The 23,093-nt window shown below is 37.1% G+C and overlaps 1 protein-coding gene across 1 annotated transcript in view; it reads right to left on the bottom strand.

Annotated features, from left to right (window-relative positions):
* The window catches only part of LOC18094956 (cyanogenic beta-glucosidase), a 64,187-nt gene that overhangs the window by 27,097 nt on the left and 13,997 nt on the right, over window positions 1–23,093 (bottom strand). The gene's annotated exons all lie outside the window — the stretch shown is intronic.

Here is a 23,093-nt window from a genome sequence, read left to right as displayed (position 1 = left end):
TGGTGGACAACGCGGCCCGGAGTTCCACATATTCCTTTATGGATGGTTTTCAGGATACAACCAGATAAAAATGGCTCCGGAGGATAAGACGAAAACAACTTTTGTCACACCTTGGGGGACATTCTGCTATAAGGTCATGCCATTTGGATTGAAAAATGCAGGAGCAACCTATCAAAGAGCAATGGTGACTTTGTTCCACGACATGATGCACAAGGAAATTGAGGTGTATGTAGACGACATGATTGCCAAGTCTAAAAGGGGAGAGGATCATGTTGAAGTTTTGAGGAAGTTGTTTGAGAGATTGAGGAAGTATGAATTAAGGCTCAATCCTGCAAAATGTTCATTTGGAGTTAAATCGGGTAAGCTGTTAGGATTTGTGGTAAGTGATAGAGGTATAGAGGTGGATCCAGATAAAGTAAGGGCCATCCAAGCTATGTCATCCCCTAAGACGGAGAAAGAAGTAAGAGGATTCTTGGGAAGGATAAACTACATTGCTCGGTTCATAGCTCAGTTAACAACGACGTGTGAACCAATATTCCGACTACTAAGGAAAAAGAATCCTGGAACCTGGAATGAGGAGTGTGAGGAGGCATTCAATAAAATCAAGCATTATTTGCAAAATCCACCTTTACTGGTTCCTCCGGTATCAGGAAAACCTCTAGTATTGTACCTAACAGTGACTGAAGCAGCCATGGGATGTGTATTGGGTCAACATGATGAAACCGGAAGGAAGGAAGGAAAGAGCTATTTATTACTTAAGTAAGAAATTCACTGAATGTGAGTCTAGATACACGGAGATAGAAAGGCTTTGTTGTGCGTTGGTGTGGGCAGCAAAGAGGTTGCGGCATTATATGTTATACTATACCACTTGGTTGATTTCAAAAGTGGATCCTCTGAGGTACATTTGTAACAAGCCATTTCTCTCAAGTCGAAATGCAAGGTGGCAAGTTCTATTAGCAGAATATGACATAGTATACATGACAAGGAAAGCCGTAAAAGGAAGTGCAATCGCGGACCATCTGGCCGATAATGCTGTTGAAGATTACGAACCTTTGGATTTTGACTTCCCTGATGAAGATATATTGTCAATAGAGAAAGAAGAAGAGAAGACAGATTGGTGGACGATGTTTTTTGACGGTGCAGTGAATGTATATGGTAACGGGGCTGGTGCGGTAATAATCTCTCCTGATAAGAAACAGTATCCAGTTTCGGTTAAACTACATTTCGAGTGCACCAACAACACAGCTGAGTATGAAGCTTGTATCCTCGGTTTAGAAGCGGCATTAGAGTTGAAGATAAAGAAGTTAGATGTATATGGAGATTCAATGTTGATTATCTGTCAGGTTAAAGGGGAATGGCAAACCAAGGAGGAAAAGTTGAGGCCGTACCAGGAATACCTGTCCACGCTAGCAAAGGAATTTGAAGAAATTAGATTCACCCATCTGGGAAGGGAGGGGAACCATTTTGCAGATGCTTTGGCCACACTAGCTGCTATGACTACCATTGATCTCAAGTGCAAGGTACAACCGGTACACATTGACATTAGAAATGACCCAGCTCATTGTTGCTTAGTTGAAGGAGAGATAGACGGACATCCTTGGTATTACGATATCAAGAACCTTGTGCAAAATCACGAATATCCGGTGGGAGCTTCCAAAACGGATAAGAAAACCTTGAGAAGGTTGGCTATAGACTTCTATTTAGATGGAGAGATTTTGTATAAAAGATCATTTGATGGAACCTTGCTAAGGTGTTTGAATGAGGCAGATGCTAGAAAGGCATTACGGGAGGTCCATGAGGGGATTTGCTCAACACATGCTAGCGGGCATATGATAGCAAGGAAAATACAAAGGGCTGGTTATTTTTGGATGACTTTAGAGAAAGACTGCATCGACTATGTCAGGAAATGTCATAAATGTCAAGTTTACAGTGACAAGGTCAATATGCCCCCAGCTCCTCTATTTAATCTAATATCCCCTTGGCCATTTGCAATGTGGGGAATTGACGTGATCGGGCCTGTTAACCCAAAAGCTAGCAATGGTCATAGATTCATCCTCGTGGCTATTGACTACTTCATCAAATGGGTGGAAGCTAATTCGTATGCCCATGTAACACAGAAGGTAGTGAAGAGGTTTATAGAAAAGGATTTGATTTGTCGATATGGTCCTCCGGAAAAGATAGTGACCGATAATGCACAGAATTTCAATGGCAAAATGATAGTGGAGTTGTGTACCAAGTGGAAGATTAAGCATTCGAACTCCTCGCCATACCGGCCAAAAATGAATGGCGCAGTAGAAGCTGCCAACAAGAACATCAAAAAGATTATTCAGAAAATGGTAGTCACGTATAAAGATTGGCATGAGATGTTGTCATTCGCTCTACATGCATACCGCACTACAGTTAGGACCTCGACAGGAACCACTCCATATTCTCTGGTGTACGGTATGGAAGCAGTGATGCCTTTGGAAATAGAAATCCCGTCATTAAGAGTATTGATGGACTCTGAATTAGAAGAGGCCGAGTGGGCCAAAGTGAGATATGAGCAACTGAACCTGATCAGTGAAAAGAGGATGGCCGCAATATGTCATCACCAACTTTACCAGAAACGAATGGCCAAGGTATATGATAAGAAGGTTAGACCGCGGTTGTTTCAAGAAGGGGATCTAGTATTGAAGAAAATATTGGCACTACCTGGAGACGATCAAAGCAAATGGGCACCGAATTACGAAGGTCCTTACGTAGTAAAGAAGGCATTCTCAGGAGGAGCGCTGAAGTTGGCTAGAATGGATGGAGAAGACCTAGCTCGACCTGTGAATTCTGACTCTGTAAAAAGATATTATGCTTGATGTAGGCTCCTAAATCAATAAAGCAAAGTTTGGCCATTGACTTCTTTCTCTTTTGCATTGATCTCACAACAATCATTTTTGCATTAATCCCAAAAGTGCATGTCTTGTGTTTAGCATCGGCTGAACGAATTTCTTCTCTCTATAAAAGCCTAGACTAGAATCACACCCCTACACTGGGGGCAATAAGAGATGTTTTCATGTACGGAAGCCTATAGATTTGAAAACCAAGCTAAAACATTTGACAAAAGCATGACAAAGAGGCAATGACAAGTCATACATTTTGGAAAAAGGACTATTTGAAGAAAGTCAGAGATTTCTTCTCCAAGAATATGATAGGAGGCAACACGAGAGATGAATCTAGCATACGACTTCAAAAGCAAGCTCATGTTAAGAGGGAATCTCATGAACTCGAAGAAGATGATGGGGCCTATGTTTCAAAACCAGGTACGAATGCATGCATGGCATCTAATCATAAATCATTGCATATATGTTTTTTGGATCATTACAGGAGGAGACCTTAATACATTCCAACAAAATTGGAGATGAAGAAAGAATCATTGAGTTGATTCTAGAACAACGAGAAGAGAAGATAATAATTTTCAAACCTTGCCATCAAGAAGAACGACATCGAGCAATCAGTAAAAGGGAATTGCTAGAGGGGACTCCAGGTTAACCGATTTACAAGATAGATTTTTTGGTTTTTGATTAAAGGAGATCGCCAGAAGGGATCTCATTATTTCAGCTTCGAATAAAAGGGAATCGCCAGATGGGATTCCAAGTTGTCTTAGATCGCCAGAGGGGATCTTGTATTTCGATATTGGTCGAAGAAGGTCGCCAGAAGGGACCTCGCATATCGCTTTGAATAAAAGGAATCGCCAGATGGGATTCCAAGTTGATGGAGATCGCATACTTCACTATTTGAAGGTCGCCAGATGGGACCTCATATTTCATGTTTGTTAAAAGGAATCGCCAGATGGGATTCCAAGTTGACTAAAGGAGATCGCCAGAAGGGATCTTGTGTTTCGCTATTTGGAGGTCGCCAGATGGGACCTCGTATTACCTGTTGAAAAAAAAAAGGAGTCGCCAGATGGGATTCCAAGTTGATTAAAGGAGATCGCCAGAAGGGATCTCGTGTTTCGTTATTTGGAGGTCGCCGGATGGGACCTCGTTTTTCATTGAATAAAAGGAATCGCCAGATGGGATTCCAAGTTGATTAAAGGAGATCGCCAGAAGGGATCTCGTGTTTCGCTATTTGGAGGTCGCCAGATGGGACCTCGTATTACCTATTAAAAAAAAAAGGAATCGCCAGATGGGATTCCAAGTTGATTAAAGGAGATCGCCAGAAGGGATCTCGTGTTTCGTTATTTGGAGGTCGCCAGATGGGACCTCGTTTTTTATTGAATAAAAGGAATCGCCAGATGGGATTCCAAGTTGACTAAAGGAGATCGCCAGAAGGGATCTCGTGTTTCGCTATTTGGAGGTCGCCAGATGGGACCTCGTATTACCTGTTGAAAAAAAAAAAAGGAATCGCCAGATGGGATTCCAAGTTGATTAAAGGAGATCGCCAGAAGGGATCTCGTGTTTCGTTATTTGGAGGTCGCCAGATGGGACCTCGTTTTTCATTGAATAAAAGGAATCGCCAGATGAGATTCCAAGTTGGTTAAAGGAGATCGCCAGAAGGGATCTCGTGTTTCGTTATTTGGAGGTCGCCAGATGGGACCTCGTTTTTCATTGAATAAAAGGAATCGCCAAATGGGATTCCAAGTTGACTAAAGGAGATCGCCAGAAGGGATCTCGTGTTTCACTATTTGGAGGTCGCCAGATGGGACCTCGTATTACCTGTTGAATAAAAGGAATCGCCAGATGGGATTCCAAGTTGAAGGAGATCGCCAGAAGGGATCTCGTATTTCGCTATTTGGAGGTCGCCAGAAGGGATCTCGTATTTCGCTATTTGGAGGTCGCCAGAAGGGACCTCATATTTCAACATTTGATTACAAGGAATCGCCAGATGGGATTCTAAGATTTTTTTTGTTAAAGGAGATCACCGGAAAGGATCTCGTATTTCGATATTGGTTAAAGGAGGTCGCCAGATGGGACCTCATATTTCATGTTGGTTAAAAGGGAATCGCCAGATGGGATTCCCAGTTGAGGAGGATTGCTGTAAAAGACAAGTTTCAGATCAATCAAGCTTCAACCAGATCAGTTTCGGGAGTTCCATTTTGGGTTATCTTTATAAAACTTACTGCGCAAAACCTCTGCTCCGTAAGCATTATAAAGAGGGGGCATCTGTTGTAACCCATTTTTGGGTCCCCACAAAATATATATAAAAATATATAGCCAAAGGAGGTTAGAAAAATAACAGGAGGTAGAAGCGCTCAGAAAGTGGTTGGAAAATTGGTCAATGAGGTTAAAAATACAAAGATTGGTTTTTTGACAGTATATTCTTGAAGGAGGAGAGCCCTGTTGAGAAGGAAAATTTGAAATTTGAGGAGAAAAGCCCAAATTTGGATGTTTATGGACTTAATTGGATTTTTAAATGAATTTATAGGAGATTTGATTGTAAGAAAAATTGATTTTTAAGTCAATTTGGGCTTTAATTAGAAGAAATTTAAGTTCTGGGGCCAAAATATATTTTTTAGGAATTTATTAGGTCAAATCAGGGGCCTAATTGCATAAATATTGAAGTTTAAGGGCCAATTGGGGACTTAATTGAGAAAATTCGAAACCAGGGACCAAATTGGAAGAGGCGCGTAAATGGAGGGGCTGGAATTAATTGATTCAGGGGCCTAATTGAAGAAATTAGAAGTTTTTTGATCAATTAAGGGCTCAATTGCATAAATCAGAGGCCAAGGACTAAAGTGAAAAACGCGGCCAACAAGAGGGGCGAAGACCGAAATTGGCAGGGATGTAATTGAAGAAAAAAAGATGATTGAGGGCTGATTTGAAATTTGGCGCGTTTTGGCGCCACATTTAAATGAAACGGCGCGTTTTCTCCAAAACGACGCCGTTTCATACATTAAAAAAAAGAAAAAAAAAAGAAAGAGCAGAACGGTGTCGTTTTGAACGACACTGTTCATCTTTCTTCTTCCCCCCGAACATGCAGCGGGGAAGAAGGAAAAAGGGAAGCTTTTTTTTGAATTTTTGCCGGCCACTCTCTCGCCTGGAGCCCACCGACCGGACACAATGGCCGACCACCCACCGCGCACTTGCCAGAAAACCGGGGAGGGGGGCCGAACCTTGGTAGTCGTGCCCAATGGCCGACCGGCCGGTTGCTCCCCATGCTCCACAGCAAAGCCACGCCCTGGGCTCTATAAATAGAACCCCAAGAACGCTGGGGAGGAGAAAAAGCGACGGGGAGAAAGAAACGGGAAAAAACAGAGGAGAGGGGAGGAGAACGAAAAAACCGAAAGAGAGAGAAAGGGGAGAGGAAGAAGAGTGAACCGAAAGAAAGGAAAAGGGGGGGAAAGAAAACCAAAGAAGAAGAAGAAAGGGGAGAAAACGAAAGGGAAAGGAAACGAAGGACAAGGGAGGAGTAAGGAACTCCCTCTCGGCTGCTAACAGCAGCGCCACTGCCGCCGTCCGAGAGTCAACCGCCTCCGCCTCCAGCAGCACCAGCACCAGCACCGCCTCCAGCAGCAGCAGCAACACCAGCGCCACCACCACCTCCGCGCCAGGTAACTCTTCTTCCCCCCTATTCTGGTTTTTATTTTTTTTTCCTTCTCTGCATGCAGAACGAATAGCGTTCTGCATGCAGGGGTGGGGGGAAATTAATTCCCCCCGCCCGTTTTGGTCTGGGCCAGGCGGATCCTGGCCCAGTCCTGCCTTCTGGGCCGAGTCCGGCCCAGCCCTGTATTCTGGGCCGGGTCTGGCCCAGAAGAGAATATTATTTTTTGGGCCGAGATCGGCCCAATCCATTTTGGGCCGAAATCGGCCCAACACTTTTGGGGCTGAGTCCGGCCCAGTCGGTTGGGCCGGACCAGCCCAGCCCATTTAATATTATATATTATATTATATATATTATATTTTGTATTATTTATATATATATATATGAAAAAATTATAAAAATTATGCAAAAATTATAAAAAAAAATATATGTGATTTTGTTGTAATTTTATTACTGTATTGTGATTAATATCGGTTGGTATTTTATACTGTAAAGATACAAAATTCGGTATTAAAATACCCGGTTTTCATCAAAACATTAAAGATTTTCAAAATAAAAAAATGTCTTTTGCCTTCAAAAATTCTCTAAAAATGTTGTTGATTTTTCTGCATTTGTTTTATCAAAGTGGATTAATATTTGGTTGTATTTTTATACCGCAAGGATACAAACCCAGTATTAAAATACCCGATTTGCGTCAAAACGTACAAAAAATACATATTTAAAAAATGTTTTGTTTTAAAATACGGCCTAGTCTCTCCAATATATATATATAAATATTATAACATCATATTTTCACACAACAAAAGAAATTTCAAAACAATATATGTATTAGCATGCATTTTGGCTTTAATAACCAGTTTATTCAAGCCATGAGAACTAGGCCAATATTTCAAAAATTCTAAAAAAAATCTTTTTGTCTTTGGGATTACTAATTTATACATAAAACGTATTCCTGATATTAAAAATATGTTTTTTTACATAGACATTAGAACGGTTAGGTTTTACCCGATAAGATAAGGACCTCCTTATTGAGGAGGACTTTTCTTGAACCATAGACGGACCAACAACTAGGAAACACAACGAAACCTTGAATTTTATCAGACAAATAAACAATGCAGCTTACCTTAGGTAGGGCGTATTTGGGGTGCTAATACCTTCCCTTTACGCAACTAGTCCCCGTGCCCGATCTCTGAGACCAGTTAGGGTTCCTAGTGACCAAAATACTAGGTGGCGACTCCCACACCATTTTTTTACTGCTAAGAGACAACGAATTCCTTGTCTCCCCACATTGACCAGATTTATCCCCCCCCATTACATTTATTTTTGTGGGTGGACGATCGCCGCGACGTCGCTCACGTGCGACACGAGGGACAAAAACAGAGACAAGAACGAGAAAAAAACACACTAGGGACAAAGAAACACAGACGAAAGAGAAACAAAAAAATGAAAAATAAAGAAAGAAAAAACAAAAAGAAAAAAAGAGAATAAGGTTGCCTTTCCCCCAACAGCCGCGACTACAAGCCACCATTGAAAACAGCTTCCCTCAATGCACAACCACCTCGTTTTGAAGAAGAACTAGCAGCTCCAACTCCAGCAGGGACGAACGTCGTCGTGAGCCACAATCAGGTCAGCTTCCCCCTCTTCTTCTTCTTCTTCTTCTTCACCCCCCATCACCACTATTCACGTAGCATGTGTACAATGGAGAGCCCATTGTTTCTAGGCCGGACGAATGTCGACCCAGTCCCCTTAAAGCAAAACTTGTTGGGCTGACCTCGGCCCAACCAAGGTGGGCTCAGCCCATATAATTGGGTCGGACCCATCCCAATATATTTTATTATATAATTATAATAATATATAATATAATATTATATATTAAATAAAAACAAAAACAAAAAAATCTAAATTTTTGTTTCAATCCTTTCAAAAAAAAAATTGTGATTTTCTCGTAGATTTTTCTACCAATTTTGCTTAATATTGATTTGTATTTTTACAATGTAAGATACAAATCCGGTATTAAAATACTCGATTTTCTCTGAAATATTGCAAAATAAAAATATAAAAAACAACAAAAAAATATCTTATTTTCATGCATATGGCCAAGTCTCTCAAAAATATATATAAAAAATCATATCATATTTTCATACAATTTTTTTTCAAAAAAGAGTATGTATTAGCATGCATTTTGGGCTTTAATAACCAGATTATTAAAGTTATGAGAACTAGGCCCATATTCCAAAAATACCAAAAAAATTATTTTCTTTTCTTTTAGTATCTAGGATTACAAACTTATACGTAAGATGTATTCCCGATATTAAATAAAAAGATAGTTCTTTTATTTTTTATATTGACATTAGAACGGTTAGCTTTTTACCTAATAAAATAAAGATCTCTTTATTGAGAAAAACTTTTCTTAAACCTTATACAGACCAATAATTAGAAAACACAACAATACCTTAGTTTATATCAGACAATTAAACAATGCAGCTTATCTTAGGTAAAGCACATTAGGGGTGCTAGTACCTTCCTTTTACGCAACCAGTCCATGTGCCCAATCTCTGAAACCAGTTAGAGTTCTTAGTAACCAAAATATTAGGTAGCGACTCTCATTCCCTCTTTCCACTAATAAATGATAAGAATTATTTATCCTATCCATTTCCCCATCCTATTCCCGATCCAGGAGAATGATTGTCGCGACGCCACACACGTGTGACACTAACCTTCCCTAATTTGTCCCCATGTTTGGGCAAACCTAACTTGGTCTTGGTCTGATAAAAGGTCGTTCTGAGTGAATCCCATGTCCAGCTTTAAATCTCGCCCTTGTACACCATAGTGAGTTGATAGAGTGTATAATGAAGATAAACTTACAGTTTTCAAGCTCTAAAGTTATAATCATTATACTCTAAAGCAATATAAAAAATATTTGATATTTTATAAAAATGTTTTAATAAACTGAATAATAATTAAAAAAAAGCACGTTAACTATTTATATAGAAGTCCTAAAGTCAACCTAATTAAGAGTCGAGATCTAAGTAGAAAAAAACTAATTAAAATTCAAAAATATTTTGAAAAATATCTAAAATAGGCAACATAACAATTTATGGGTCTAATTTTTAGAAATCCAACAGTCCAATAATGACAAATCATTTCACATTAAAAAATATTCGTAGAATCTCCTAAAAATATTTTAGTCTGATCCAATGATTGGATCATCCATTGTTGTTGTTTTTGTTAGGCTTATTAATTAGACATGTTTAGGCTTTTTTGGTAGACTTTATTTCATGTTCTTATTAATTAGATATGTTTAGGCTTCTTACTTTATTTCATGTTCCACGTCAACCTCTTTTACTTTTGAAAATTTTGATCTTAATTCATTTCCAAGCTCTAGATACAAAGACTGGTCATCATAGAAAGGATAAATGTCTCGCACATAAAAAAAAATCTAAAAGTACTCATATGATCAGTATCACACATATACGACGCCACGACGATCATCTTTCCGGATCAGAATAGTTGGGAATGATGCAAGTGGAAAGGATAAGGAATTCTTGTTCTTTATCAATAGAAAAAAGGGAATCAGAGTCGTCACCTAATATTTTGGTTACTATGACCCTAACTGGTCTTAGAGTTTGGGTAAGGGGACTGATTGCATAAAGTGAAGGTATTAGCACTCCTAATACGCCTTACCTGAGGTAAGTTGTATTATTTATTTATCTGATATAAACTAAGAAAATATTGTGTTTTCTAACTATTTGTTTGTTTAAGGTTGAAGAAAAGTCCTCATCGGTAAGGAGGTTCTTATCTTATCAGGTTTAAAACCTAACGTATAAGTTCATAATCTCATATATTAAAAAAAATGTTTTAGTATTTTTGAAATGTAGACCAAAATCATTTGGAATTTTACAAATTTGTTCTAAAATCCAAGCAATATTTTTAAAAACAAAACATGCAAAACTATTTTAAATTTTCTTTAAAAAAGATGCTCAAATCCTTCGTATTTTTTTAAAAAAAGATTTTATGTTATATTTTTTTTTGTGGAGGAAAAATGATTCGTTTAATACCGAAAACATATCTTGTGTATAGGTCACAATTCTAAATATTAAACACGTGAGGGTAGAAAAAAAGAGTGGGGAATTCAAAATTAATTTCAAAATGATTTTTTCAAAAATTAAAAAATTATTAAAAAATTGACGAAGGACGTATCTGGTAAAACGCAAATAAAATGTTTTTATCAAGGCTATTTTAACCAATATATCAATTCAAAACAAATTATTGTTCATCAACTCAAAACCAAACAATGTCAAACATCTACATAGATTTTATTAATTTCACCTACTTCAATCAAATTTCATGTTAATTCAAATGAATCAAAATAACTCCAAATATAACTCATGCACCAACGTAATGTCCAAAACATAATTTCAAAATTCAACACAAATAAACACATCATTTCAAAATAATAAAATAATAGACATCAAACCAAACTAATAGTGTCCAAACAGTCTAAATATTATACAAAATAATAAGCATTTGGTTCCAAAACATTCACAGTGTTATAGCAATTTATCCAAAAAAGGTTTGAGTTTATAGATCGATCATCCAAAGCGTTTGAAATGTCTAGGATATACTAAAATAGACATTGAAAGACCTCTGGCATAGTGGCAGCACATGTACCATGAGCCACCAACATTGTCGACATGTGGATTCACGCGCCACTACTGGAGGAGCGTGAGCTGGTGGATTCGATGCTCCTTTGTCTCCTCTTCACCTCTAGACTGGCGGTGACGCCCACCACTGCTTAAGAATAGAGATCTAGCCTTTCAAAGCTTCAATTTTTTCTATCTTCCTCTTTAATGGCTTTCAGTTTCCCCTTATTTCTTCGCATTCTCCTCTGTAATGAGGCTGCCACCGTGACTAATAAGGGATAAAAAGGGTGAAGGTTATGGCCAATTATGAAAGATCTGAGTTGGCAGTGGAGGCCGAGAGAGGGATTGAACGTTGCCTTGTGCAATTGAAACTAATGGAGAGATATTGACTAGTTTCCTTTCTTTTTAGTAGTGATTGGGAGAGGGAAATTGCAATTTAGGCGTTTAAGAGACTAATTCATTCAGCCAGCGACAAGTTGAGTAGGAGAGGGATTATTGGTGTGAACTAGGGTGTACTATGGAATGGGTTCAAAGTTTAGAGACTGCCATTATTAAGGTGGTTCTCAACAATGACCACCGAAGAAGCTTCTGCTGTCATTGGTGTCCGTGGCTACTAGTTGGCCTTTAAAGCTACAGGCATTTGCGATGGCAAAAGGGTTATGATGGAGAGCCAGGGTTGATGATGGATGGTAGTAGCTGGTTGCTACCAGTCCTACTACTACATAGTAGTGTCATGGTGGTCTTCGTGTATCGTGGGGAGTTGGTGTGGTTGTGGTTGTGTATAATCGTGCTCACGAGTCGTGGTGATTGAAATGAGCTATTATGTGTTGTTGATGTAGAAAGACTGATGGTTTAACTGGTGTAAGTGTGTTGACAACTATGATGGTTTGTGGAGGAGGGATCATCATTAGAAGAAAGCTTAGGTGTTGATGGAGAGGAGTTACGGTAGAGAGGACGATGTGGGTCCCTTTTTTGTGTGGTGGCTAGAGGGTAGGTATAAAGAAAATATGTTAGGGATTTTTTTTTTGTGGGAGAGAGTGTGAAAATTTTATGTTATTCTTTTTTTTTTCCTCTCCCCCCTCTCTTGTGTGAGATAAACACCTTTTTATAGGTAAAAAATGTCATCTTCTTTCCCAATTGATTAGTCCAACAAGCAACCTAAATTCACTTTAGTCCCTTGTTTTCTTCCTTTCCATTTTATTACCTTTTTCCAAATATTTTTTATTTTTCTTATTTTTTTGTATTTTGATTTTTTTTAAAGGCAAAATCAAAGCCGACTCAACGAGAAAAATCAATAATTTTGAAAATGACGCTTTAAAAGCTAAAAGCATTGAAATGAAATTTGAAATTTGAATTCTTTTGAGAAGTCACTAAAAATAATGCAAACACATCAAGAACATATTTTTTTATTTTTTGTATGTTGAAAATATTTAGAAAAATAAGGGGTCAAAATTGGGTTACAACAGATGCCCCCTCTTTATAATATTTACGGAGCAAAGACTCATCAAGGGCTTTGCGTAGTAAGTTTGTAAACACACATAAATTTTTCTTCAAACCTAATCTTCTTAGAACTTTAGCTCGGTTGACTTGAAACTCTATCTTTGTAATAATCCTCTTCAATCAAAATTATGATTCAAATATTTCCATCGGGAAATGAATTGTGCCATCTTGGTGACTCTTTTTTTTCAGTTTAGTTGACTTGAAATTACGATTTTGATTTGCTTTTAGGAATCTCTGCCTTCTTATGGGCTTCATCTATAACCCTTGAAGAAGCCGATGGAACAAAGCAACTGAAAATGGCTGAGAAATGACCCATTTCTTGCTTTCTCTTGTTATCTAAAACAGTTTTCGATGAAGTAGTATTGGTGAAGACACTGTAGGCCAACTAGTTAACTTTCTTTTGCTGAAAAATGTTAAGTGGGAGTTTCTTGATGATTTTCAAGGGAATGCTATCAATTTATAGGGAGCAAATATTTGGAAGTTGCTTGGACAGTGCTGTGCAAGGAAATACGAAGTTTCTTGGTTTGTGGCTGCTTTGACTAATAGCCAAAACACAGGTGACCCCTCGTCTCGAGTAATATCTCTTTTTTGTGATTGCTTTGAACGCCAGCACATACTTAGAAAGTTCATCACAACTTCTGTTTACCTTCTGCAATCTGCATCGAGAAAAAAATTTAAGACATGAAAGTCTTTAACTCGTCACTTCCTATTGAAAATTAAGCCTCTGCTAGACAGTTAGACCGTTGTAGCAATATTCATACTCGTTTTCAATATTCAACGTAAGAGAGCTTAATTTAATCTAAGAAATATAAAATAAAATGAAATAAGAACGTGCTAGGTTAGGTTAGACGAGAAATGTTTACACATGCTAAATTTACCATATCACTTGCAGGCTATACTAATAAATAGAAGACATAGATAAAATTATGTGAATTGCATCATGATCAACAAAAATCTCTGTATTTTACCCTGTATGTCCCATGTTTATTAATTTAGTTTATGCCTCATGTGATGTGATGAACTTAGTTTTATGTAATAATTTCTTTATGTTAGCCTAATTTCGTCAGGGCAGAGTCAACAGGGGTGTGGAGGGGCGAAAAATGAACAGAACAACTAAGTTATGGGCAAAATTATTGTAGACCAGAGAGAAAAACACTGTGGGCTGTAAACCCATTTTCCTCTCCCTCTCCCTTTATGGGCAAAATTATTGTAGACCAGTTCGACTCCACAACCACCAGACGCCAGCCCCTCAACAACCACAAGAACCACCATCCACAGCTCATTTCCCTTCCAAAACTCACGGCAGCTCTAGCTTTTCCTTATCACTACCAACAGCACCGCTGACCACAGCCTCTCCCTTTCCAAAACACAAGTAATTAACAACCCTCCCTCTCGGTCATCTACTCATTCCCCATCAAAACAAATCCATGACGTCCTACACCACTAGCAGCTCCCAACATAGTCGTCCTCATCAACAATAGCCCACACATCTAGTAACAGTAACGATTGTCCTTCAGCTGCACCGTTGACCATCACAATCCAGCTACTCCATTGAACAGCAACCAACAAACCAAGAGGAAGAAAGAATCAATTCTAAAGAAATAGAAACGTAAGTAAAAGCAATTGTTTGTGTGTTTTTCCTCGTTTTGCTGGTAACGTTGACTTTCACCACCAGCTAGGGAGGAAGAAGAGGACTAACCACTTCAAATCCACCCATATTTCTAGTTTTACCTGTGGAGGCGCCTGGTTCCACACACAGCAGTGGGAGAGGCACGTGGTTCCACTCGTTATCACTATTCCCCCAGCCCCTGGAATCTTTCAGTACTGTCCTCAAGTTTCAACAACTTCTCCATATTATTTTTATCTTGGGAAGATCTATTTTATAATTTTAGATGTTTAATATGTATTTTTAAATTATTATTTGAATTTGAATTATTGGTGCTTTGTATATATGTGTAATTAGGTGTGTAAGTAAAATATAGTAAAATAGAGAATGTGTGTGTATGTTTATTTTTTTTTATTGCCCTTTTACTTTGTGTTAAATAAATAATAAAAAAAGGGATAGATAAAAAGAAGAAAAAAACTAATTAACAAAATGTTTTATTTGCATATGAACAAGTCTCTCAAAAATAAAAATAAAAACATATTTTGCTTAAATAAAATAAAATACATGGTATTTTAGTATTTTTATGTAAAATTCAAAGAATATATATTTGCATGCATTTTGGATTTAATTATCATTTTACTGAATTCATGAGAATTTTGTCAATATTTCAATAATCTCTAAAATTTTAATGGTCAATATTCTAGTATAAATATTGGACCTACAAATAGGCTGATATTTAAATATCAGAAATTGACTAGAAAATTCATTAATTTTAATTGGGAGTATTTCTCGCCACAACACACGAGTTGTGGAAAACCCTTATGCTTTTAAGGATAGGTGAACCATTTCAAGACATCTACATGGATCTCTCTCCATAAAAATTAATTTGGGTACACGAGCTTATAATTAAATTCGAAATGCTAAAATTTATTCACTGGAATAAATCCCTATCATATGTCATAAGCATACCACCAATTAGAAACCCATCAAAATCTTTAAACCAAATTCAAACAACACAATGCATCTTATTTCAAGTAGGGTGCACTAAGTGCGCTAATACATTTTCTAGCCACTAGCAGTCCCTTAACCTTTGAATTTCTGATAAGTTCATTACACTCGGGTTTCCTAGTGACCCTAAATCAAATAATTAGGTGACGACTTTCACGACCTCTCAACATCATGCGTCCACGTGCAACAGAATGACAACTCCACTTGATAAGGTATTGCTTCTAATAGTATTGGACTAAACTTTGTGTGTTTTATATGGTTTAGTTGTTTTGATGTGTTCACATTTTTTTTTTCATTTGGCTTATTTTATTTTATTTATGATTTAGCATATTTTATCCTGCCTATGCATGTATGTTTTCATGCATCATTAGTTTATTTGCAATATATCGCTATAAGATGAGCACATAGAAACTTTAAGTTATGTGGGGGGAGTAGCATTTTACCCTATGAATTTTAGTTGAGGTTTAACTCTTTGCTAAGTTCTTGGACTGGTAGTAACTGATATACATGTCATCTCATTACCTACCGAGCCTTCTTATTGCCTTCATGAGGACGATCACTAGAACAATGAGAGACCTTTTTTTAAACTAAGTAGTGAACCTACCCCCGTCTCATGTAAAAGGATTATAACTTGGATTTAGAGTGTATACTCCCTATACATTGTTTTGCATTAAGGCAAGCCCTCCTTAAAGCATCTTAAGTTCAGGACTTATGGGTGACACAATGGTCGTCACTCAGTAAATTTCCGTTGTAGAGTTAGGAACTCATCAAAATCTTTAAACCACATTCAATTCATATAATACAGCTTACCTTAGATAATGTGCAGTAGATGTGTTAATACCTTTTCTAACCACAACCAGTCTCTTACCCCTTGAATTTCTAATAAGACTAGTACACCCGAGTTTCCTAGCGACACAACTAGGTGGTAACTTCCACTATCCCCTAATGTCGATGTTCACATGCGACAGTTCCCTTACCTTTTTGTTTGTTTGTTTGTTGGTTAGTTCTATCCCTTTTATAGATGGATGTTAACCCCCCTATGAAAAGAAAAAAATCACTAGTTTTTTTAGTATCAAATCCTTGAAGATAGTCATAGAAATCAACTTAGGTATTGGCCATTGATTCCTCTTTGCTTTAGTCATGGAGAAAGGATCAAATTTTAAAAATTGAATCTTGCATAAGAATGGAAAGGTTGGGCTAGCTGTGGTTCTTAATTAAAGGCTGACTGAGAAAATATATTTGACCTAAAATTTGAAGTGGATTATAAGACTTAAACCCTAATTTCTCGCACCATGATTGTAGCTGACAAATTAAACGCATGTTTTCTCTTGTTTTTGTGCCATTAAGGAATTCAATTACAATCAAGATTAAGTCTTAATGTTACATGAGAGGTAGATATCTCTGATTTGAAATCTACAAAAATAAAATCCAAAACAATGCCATTATTGTATAAGCTTTATTGGGATCACATTGACCTAGCTCAAACTACTAAATCGGATGCTAAGAAAATATTGCGGAATGATAAATAACACATTTTATTTTATTATTTTTCTTACAATTCTATAATTTTGTTTTATTCATTGTTTTTTTTATAAGAATATCACTGCTGAACAAAAAAAATTATATTTTTACAATAAAACAAGAGCATAAAATTATTAATATATACAAAATTTAAACACAAAAATAACAGAAATATTTACTTGGGTTTGAGGTTGATTTTTCGGTCGAAAAATACCAAAAAAGTATTAGAAAATACCACTAGGACACGTGGTGAGAGTGTGGCTCACGTACTGGCGGATTAGATTCTCTGGACTGTGACGCGCGTGTGTTACACGGGCCTATATTAAAAGCCTGCATAAATGAGGGGAATAATAAACTGCGAAGAAAAGCTCCAAAACAAACTCTTCTCCTCTTCCTTCCTTAACCAATGCTTCGGGTATAAGTGAGGTTTTGTCTAGAGGAGAAACCCACGGTGGATGAGGGTAGATTTATAGTTGTAGGTTTCAAGGTGGTTTCTTGGCTATGGACCCAGATTCAATCAATTGGGTTTGTTGGGTTGTTGTCTTCGGGTTTAGAGAGAAAAAGCTAAGTTGTATTTGGGCTATGGGTTTGGAGGATAGATGGGCTGACGGGCTATGAGAGTAGGTGTCAGTGTGGTGTGCCAAGTTTGATGGCTAAGGTGAGGGTTGTTTCTTGGGTTTGTTATGGGTTACAACCGTGGGTATTTGAGGGTGGTTGGGGTTACTTTCGTGGGTATTTAAGGAGAAAAAGGTAACACTTTCATTTTTTGTTTGGATGATTTGTTGAGGTTTTATAGCGGATCGGCTTCGATTAATTTCTGTGGGTTTTGGTTTTTAGTGGTGGCGGCTTCACGGTGGTGCTCTTACTGGGTTGTTTCAAGACTGAAGGATGTGAAGAATGATGGTTAGAGATAGGTTGTTCGAGTTGAATTGGTTCGGGATGTGATGGTGTGGGTTTGTTGTGCGTCGTGTCGATGAAGAGGGCTGAGCTGACTGTGGGTGGCGGGTTTGAAGATGGAGGTTGTTGTTCGTCTATTATGGGTGAATAAGAAAATGGTGTGGAAGGTTAAATGGAATTGATCTTGGAGAAACAATCGCTCTGTGATTCTTCGTGGTGCTTCTATGGAGCTGAGTTGGTGAAGGGTAGGAAATTGGTTTTTGGTTGGAAGAAATACTGGAAAAAATTTTGGTATTCAGTTGTGAGGAATAGTGGATGAAATTCTTGATGCTTTCTCTGGTGTTGCTTGTTTCGGGTTAATGGAGGGTAAGGAAGATGACAGGTTATAATAGTTTTGGTTTGCTGGTCTTGGAAGTTGATGAGGAAGACAATGGTGTTCTTGGAAGAAATTGGATTAGGTGACAGTGTATGGTGGTGAATCAATGACCACGGGTTTTTGGTTTGGGACTAGAATGGCTTGAAATTTCGGTTTGATTTTGGTGTGGGTGACTTGAGGCAGTTGCGTGGTTTTTGTTTTTATGGGTATGGGAGGCTTTGTCCTTGGTTGCGTCCTGGGTGCTTGGGAGGTTTTTTTTTTGTGCTGTCTTTCTGGAATCAGAGGCTGGTTCTTCCCCTCCCCCTTTCTTGTGGAATTCCTTGCTTTTTATGGAGAGAAAAGGCTGAAGTTTTGAATGATTTGGAGGCTTGATTTATAGAGATTGGATTGGAGATAATTTGGGTTGTGATTAAGGGATTTTGAAGCAGGAATCTTGACTGAATGTCTAGGATTTGAGAAGCCAAAATTGAGGGATTGTGATTCTGGATTTAATTGCGAGGATCTTCGGTTTAATTGCTCAGAAATTTGGTTTTGAAGAGCTATAAATGGGAGATTGCTATCTCTGGTTTAATTGTCTGGAATTAATTTGGGACTAAATTGAATTAAATCAATTCAATTGGACTTAATTGGATTGAATTGGACTTAATTGGATTGAATTGGACTGGATTGAGACAAATGGGACTGAAATGAAGTTATATGAATAGCCATTTGGTCCTTGGAGTGTTTCCCCCTTTTCATTACAGTCCTTGAATTTTGATTGTTTCTAAGTTTACTCAAATAGGGTTAAATCTTGAAGTCTCTCTCAATTTAATCCCTAAATCAAATCTTTTTAATTTAATCTCTTTTTAATTATCCTTGTTTCTCAAATTCATGTAATTTCAATTGAATTTGTCCTAAATCTTTTTTTCTTCTTAATTGAATTAAATCACGTGTTGGAAATTTATTTTTCATTCTCAAAATTGTGCAATTTTAATAAATTTTGATTTTCTTCTTCATTAAGCTCTTCATTGATTGATAACTTAACTATATTTTTTAAAATCATCCTTGAACTTGAAATTTTTTTACTCTTAGCCAAATTAAATTAAATGAATTCATTTTCTTAATTTTTTTTCCAATTTAGAACCCTTAATTGTAGCCTAATAAATTCTCAACCTTCATTTTTTCCTGTAATGCTTAATCATTGGCCCAATTTCAATCATAACTATTTTTTTTGTTTTGTATTTTTTATGATTTTTTTAACACATAGAAATGACAAAAGTAATGAAATTGTTAAAATTAACTAAATTTATTGAAAAGAAAAAAATTTAGATTTTTTTTTCTAATTTTGAAATATTAAAAAATAAAAATAAAAATATCTAAGATGGTTTCATTCTTATGAGTGACTTACTCAAAATAATCTCATTCTAATACGTGATTTATCTTAAGGTGTAGAAATAACTTACCTGACTATAGGATTTCCTAGCATTTCCTAATTGTAGGGTCAAATTTCTCCTTGGTATCATGACTCGATGATAACTTATTTATTGATTTGGATTTATTAGAGCCTTCTTTGACTTGATCAAGGATTCTTCCTTGAATTTGTTTTGCAGAAATATTATACAATACTTTAGGATCCTTATATAAGCTCTTTATTTTTTCTAAAAAATGAATAAGATGAAAGGAATGATTACTAAAACTATATGCAACAAGGGGTATTTTTTTTAGATAGTGAGGACAAGAGGCTTAACTTCAATTAGACACCAAATCCCTCCCCCCGAGACTAGGGCGTTACACCACTCATTCTTAAAATTTCGTACTGCTTTAATTGGCTGATTGAGGTGTTTCGTGCACAAGATTTTAGTTTCATACTTCTTTTCGTATTATTAAACTTGAGCTGTTTCACTTGCCAACATTCTTTTACATAAGTACTCTTCTTTTTTACAACATTTTGTTTCACAAAATTGTACTATGTATACTGGCTACAAGCAGATCTTTTGATATCTTATTATTAATGCTACAGATGAATAACATGTACAAATTCCAAAAACAAAATAAAAATAATAATTAGAATAAATCACAACCTAGTATAAATAACCATTCATGAATCACGATGCAATTGCAGCTGGATTCGGCCTTGACTCATTTGTGTAGGTCGAGTTTAAGAGTCCAGTTTATGGACAAAACCTTCATTCTCATGTGGACAGTGGATTTCAAAGCCCATCTGACGTCCTCTCAATTTCATCCGGATCAAACTATGATGCCTTTCAATCAACATATGATCCTCAAGTCTTAGTAATTTCGGAACCTCAACACATGAATCATTGTGTTATTTTACACCCTGAAGCAACCACAAAAGAGAGTGTCACTGTTCTATCTGCCAAAAAAAGGAATGAAGCTGCGATGTACAAAGCTGATTACAGCTGATGGGAGTTTGAATGAAACAGTTAACAAGAGTGAGATGGATACTGAGGACTTAGCAATTCAGATGTGTAACAGGAGTAACTTGCTAGCACATGGCGAAAACAATGAAGCTTCTGAGGGTGATGAAGTTTGTTTAATGCTAGAAATAGGGGAGGCTTTGCAGATTGCAAAACCTCACAACTTAGATGACTTCACATCTTATATAAAACAACAAAGGCATAAAGAGAAGGCTAATTGGGAAACATCTCAGTGAGTAGCTGTTCCTCCTTGTTAGTTAAGGATTTTAAATCGCTTTTCTTATGCAAATTCTTTCATGGAATTCTTGTGGTTTGGGGTTAGCTAGAAAGAAGAGGACGGTTTCAAAGTTAATCAGGGATTTTGATATAGAGGTTTGTTTTTTATTTGAAACCAAGTTACAGAGTTATTTAAATAGATTGGTTTTTCAATGTAACTTGAGTATAGAAAGCATGTGGTGGTAAAAGTCTCGCCAAGTTTGTGTTGCCGAGGTGATCACAACACTCGTTTCTTCCATCTAGTTGCTAACTTCAAGAGGGTTAAAAACCATATCCTGAAAGTGGTTCATAATGGTTTTGTTGTTGAAGGTTTACGATCATCAAAGATGCAAAAGTTAGCTACTTCTCCAACTTATTTAGAAGCCTTAATAGATTCCGAAATGGTTTAGGGCCCGTTGGTTTTAAAACAGTTACGGCTTCTTCTTCAACTAGTTTGGAGCGAGATATCACTTTGGAAGAATTGAAGCATAGTATTTAGGACTACGATGGGAGCAAGAGTCTTGGTTCAGATGGTTCCAATTTCAAATTCTACAAGCTTGCTTGGGATTTCATTGCAGATGATTTGTTAGATCTGGCCAAGAATTTTTTTCAAAACAGGTAGGCTTTCAAAAGGAGTCAATCATATTTATGTTCATCTAATTTTGAAGACAACTTCCCTGGTTGGCTTCAAAGAGTTCAGACTTATTAGTTTGATTCACAGCGTTTACAAAATAGTGGCTAAGGTTCTTTCTAGTCGTCTGAAAAAGGTTATGCATAACCTTATCAGTGAGAATCAAACAACTTTATTGGCAGGGAGGCAAATAATTGATGGGTTTTTGGTTGCTAATGAAGCAGTTCATTCCTTGAAAAGATGTAGGGTGTCGACCTTTATCTTTAAGGTGGATTTTCACAAAGCTTTCGACAGTGTCCAGTGTGATTATTTAGAGCAGGTTATGAGGTATATGGGTTTTGGTGAAAAATTGATTAATTTGATCAACACTTGCATGTCCACCATAAAATTATTAGTGCTGATTAATGGATCTCCTTCTAAGGAATTCTTGATAGGTCGTGGGATTCATCAAGGTAGCCCCCTTTCTCCATTCCTTTTTCTAATTGCAGCAAAGAGGTTATTTGTTTTGTTTCAGAGAACAACTACAACTGATCTTTTCAAAGGTATTCTTTTTGGAGACAACTTTTGCCTCAGTCATCTGCAATATGCAGATGACACTCTAATTTTCATGAATGCTAATCTTCACAGGGTTAAAACAGTTCAAAGGATTCTTCTGTGGTTCGCTATTTGTTCAGGTTTGCATATTAACTTCCATAAAAGCTCTTTAATTGGTATAAATGTTGGGGAAGATGCTTGTGCTAGTATGCCATCTTCAATCTTTTACAGATTTGGTTCCTTGCCTTGCTCTTATCTGGGCATGCCTTTGGAATCCCAAAATTGCATGGTCATATTTCCCCATTTTGAAAAGATATTTTGTCAATCTTGGATCCAAACAGTGTTATCAACTCAGTATTGCATCAAAACATTAAATTCATGATTGGTGATGGGTTCTCCATTCTCTTTTGGTTTGATGTGTGGATAGGATCAAATGCTTTGCGTAGCATTTTCCCTAGGCTTTACAAAGTTTCTGCTATTCAAAATGTTTGGTTCATGAGATGGGTCAATGGGTGAATGATCATTGGCGAAGGAATTTGGTTTGACGTAGAAACCTCTTATCTTATAAAGAGTAGCAATATCATCAATTGCTATCGATGCTGGAGCCAATGATAATTCAGCATGAAAAAGATAACAAAATCATATGGCTGTGTAATTCTGATGGAAACTTCTTAGTTAAGTCTTGTTGTACCTTAATTGATAGTACCTCTTTTGCTAATGCTAAAGTTTTTGAAGCCAACGTCTAGATTAAAAGGGCCTCTCTGAAAGTTCATGTGTTTCCTTGGTTGGCAGTCTAGGACAAAGTTAGTACAAGAGCTTTTCTCCATCACCAGAATGTTTTGCCTGCCACTCAAGTTTCGTGTGTCTTTTGCAACTCATATTTAGAAACTTCAGAGCACCTTTTTACACATTGTAACTTTTCTAGGAGTGTTTGGATGAAAGTTTTGGATTGGTGGGGTATCCAATGTTGTTTACCGAGCACACTAGACTCACTGCTTTTGCAGTGGTCCGAAATGAGGCAAGGCAAATTCCAAAGGTTAGCTTGGAGACTAATCTCCAGTAGTACTACTTGGGGTATTTGGTTGTTGAGGAACAATATTGTTTCTTAGGAGGGAACTATAAGCTTGTTTGATTATTTCTCCAACATCTTTCATCGGGTTGCTTACTCTGGATTAAAACTTCACTTATGTAGGAA

The sequence above is a fragment of the Populus trichocarpa genome, chromosome 1 (assembly GCF_000002775.5).
Source record: "Populus trichocarpa isolate Nisqually-1 chromosome 1, P.trichocarpa_v4.1, whole genome shotgun sequence".
Taxonomy (NCBI): Eukaryota; Viridiplantae; Streptophyta; class Magnoliopsida; order Malpighiales; family Salicaceae; genus Populus; species Populus trichocarpa.
Note: the sequence above shows the minus strand (reverse complement) of the source record. Positions and strands in the feature narration are given on the sequence as shown.